The sequence below is a fragment of the Camelus dromedarius genome, chromosome Y (genome assembly GCF_036321535.1).
Source record: "Camelus dromedarius isolate mCamDro1 chromosome Y, mCamDro1.pat, whole genome shotgun sequence".
NCBI classification, from domain to species: domain Eukaryota; kingdom Metazoa; phylum Chordata; class Mammalia; order Artiodactyla; family Camelidae; genus Camelus; species Camelus dromedarius.
Window position 1 is genome coordinate 6,778,187 of NC_087473.1, and position 3,086 is coordinate 6,781,272.

A 3,086-nucleotide genomic window follows, 5' to 3' on the forward strand; every position below is an offset into this window, starting at 1 on the left:
CTTATTTAAGTTCTGCACATTTTCAGATTGTTTTTCTTTTTTTTTTATTATCATTAGATTGTATGAACTCTTTATATTTTAGAAATTAAGCCTTTGCCAGTTGCATCACTTCTAAATATTTTCTTTCATCCTGTAGTTTGTCATTTTGCTTCGTTTTATGGATCCTTTTGCTGTGCAAAAGCTGCTAAGTTTACTTAGGTTTCATTTATTAATTTTGCTCTTATATCCATTACCTGAGTAGTCTGTTCTAGGAGATCATTGCTTAGATTTATCTCAGAGTGTTTTGCCTATGTTTTCTTCTAGGAGATTTACTGTGTCTTGCCTTACATTTAAGTCTTCAAGACATCTTGTGTTTATTCTTGTGTATGGAGTGAAGCATTGTTCTAATTTCACTGCCCTGCATGCTGTTATACAGTTTTCCCACCAGTTGGTGAAGAGACGGTATTTTCTGTGTCATATTCTTGGCTACTTTTCTAAGAGTATTTGAGCATTGGCCTGTAGATTTATTCCTAGGCTCTGTATTCTATTCCATTGGTCCACATGCCTGTTTCTGTTCCAATATCATGTCATTTAGATTATCTTCTAGCTCTGCAATAGAGTATGGAGTCCAGGCTGGTTATTCCTTCAGCTTCTTTCTTTTTCTTCAATATTGCTTTGGAAATTATGATTCTTTTCTGATTCTATACAAAAAATAGGATCATTTGTTCCAGTCCTAAAAAGAAATGTTTTCCATAATTTTATAGGAACTCACATTAATTCTGTGGATTTCCTTGGGTATTATGGCCATTTTAAGAATATTATCTCTTCCTTTATAAGACCATTGAGTACCTTTTCAATTCTTCAAATCTTTTTTAATTTCCTTAATCAATGTTTTCTAGTTCTCCATGTATAAGTCATTCACCTCCTTGGTCAGATTTATTCCTAAGCATTTTATAATTTTGGGTGCAGTTATAAAAGTGGTTGATTGTATAATTTGTTTTCCTGTTGATTCACTGGTAGTATAAAGAAATGCAATTGATTTTTGTACATTATTCTGGCTAACTTGCCCAGTTCCTTTATTAGCCTAAGTATATTTTGTGAGGCTTTTATTGTTTCCTATGTATAGTGTCATGTCTGCATACCGTCACAGTTTTACCTCTTCTTTTCCAGTCTGAATCCTTTTATTTCTTTTTCTTGCCTGATCATTGTGGCTAGGACTTCCAAGACTATATTGAATAGAAATTGTGAGAATGGGCAAACTTGTCTTGTCTCAGATATTTGTGGGAAGGGTTTCAGTTTTTCACACATGAGTAATTTGCTGGCAATATGTTTGTCATAAATAGCTTTCATTATGTTGATAATGTTCCCTCTATGCCCACTGGGATAAGAATTTTTATTGCAAATAGGTGTTAAATTTTATCAAATGCTTTTTCTGCATCCACTGAGATGATCATGTGGTTTTTGTCCTCTCTTTTGTCGATATGGTGTATCACAATTGATAAATTGATTTGCATATGTTAAACCTTCCTTGTGTTCCTGGGATGAACCTAACTTGCTCATGGTGTATGATCTTTTTTAACATGCTGTTGGATTCTGTTTGTTTATAATTTCTTAAAGTCTATTACATCTATGATTATGAAAGATATTGGCCTAAAATATTCTTTTAGTTTAGTGTCTTTTTCTGGTTTTGGTATCAGGTTAATGCCCTTATGGTGTGAGTTTGAGAGTACTCTCTCCATATGAATATTTTGGAAGAGTTTGAGGAGGACTGGTATGGATTTTTCTTTGTATGATTTGTCAGATTCCCCAGAGAAGCCATTTGGATCTAAATTTTTGTTTGCAGAGATTTTTTTATTTTATTGACTTTCTATTCCACTTCTGGTGATCTGTCTGTTCAAATGGTCAATTTCTTCCTGATGCAATATTGGTGGGCTGAATGTTTCCAGAAACTTCTCCATTTCTTCTGGGTTATCCAGTTTGTTTCCATACAGTTGTTCATGGTAGTCCCTTATGAAATTTTGGAAATTTGTTGTGCTCTTTGTAGTTTCTCCTCTTTCATTTCATAAATTTCTTGTGTTCTCTGTCTTTTCTTGTTGGTGAGCCTGTCCAGAGTTTTGTCAATTGTGTGTACTATTACAAAGAATAGTTTGATTGTTTTTTTCTATTTTTTAAACCCTATATGAATTCTTTCATTCTTGATCATTATTATTTCCTTCTTTCTCCTGACTTTTGGTTTTGTTTGCTCTTCTTTTCAAGATTATTTTACATACAACGTTAGATTATACATTTGAAATTACTATTCTACTTTGAGGAGGGCCTTGTCACTGTGAACTTCCCTCATAAGCCTGCTTTAATTGTTTAGCATAGACTTTTGTAGTGTTTTTCTCATTTTTCTCAAGATACATTTTAATTTCTTCTTTAACTTCATCACCCCCTACTTGTTTTAGTATCATGTTGTTTAATCTACATGGTGTCATTTTTTTCTCCCTGGGTTTTCTGTGATTGATTTCTAGTTTCATGCTATTATATTCAGAAATGATGCTTGAAATAATTTTTATCCTCTTAAATTTTTGAGGCTTTTTCTTTGCCTGAGTACACAATCTTTCCTTGAAAATATTCCATGTGCACTGGAAAAGAATGTATATTCTGTTTTGGGGAGATGTACTGTTTTGTATATATCAAACAAGATCTAATATTTTATACTTTCTTTTAGTGTCTTTGTTCCCTTATTAATTTTCTGTCTGAAAGACAACTCCAATGATGGTAATGGGGTGCTATAGTCTCCTACTATGATTGCTTTCCCATCAATTTCTCCCTGTTTATCTATTAGTATTTGCTTTATGTATTTAGGTTCTCCAATATTGTGTGCATATATATTAAATCGTATAATACAATAATTTTGTATTGATCACTTAATCATTATAGCATGTCCTTGTTTATCTTACTCTATGGGTTTTGTTTTAAAGTGTATTTTGTGTGAAATCAGTACTGCTAGTCCTGCTTTCTTGTCATGTCCATTCGCATGTAATACAATTTTCCATCCTCTTATTTTCAATTGATGTGTGTCCCTCTCCCTAAAGTGGTTCTATTGTATGCTTCATAATGTA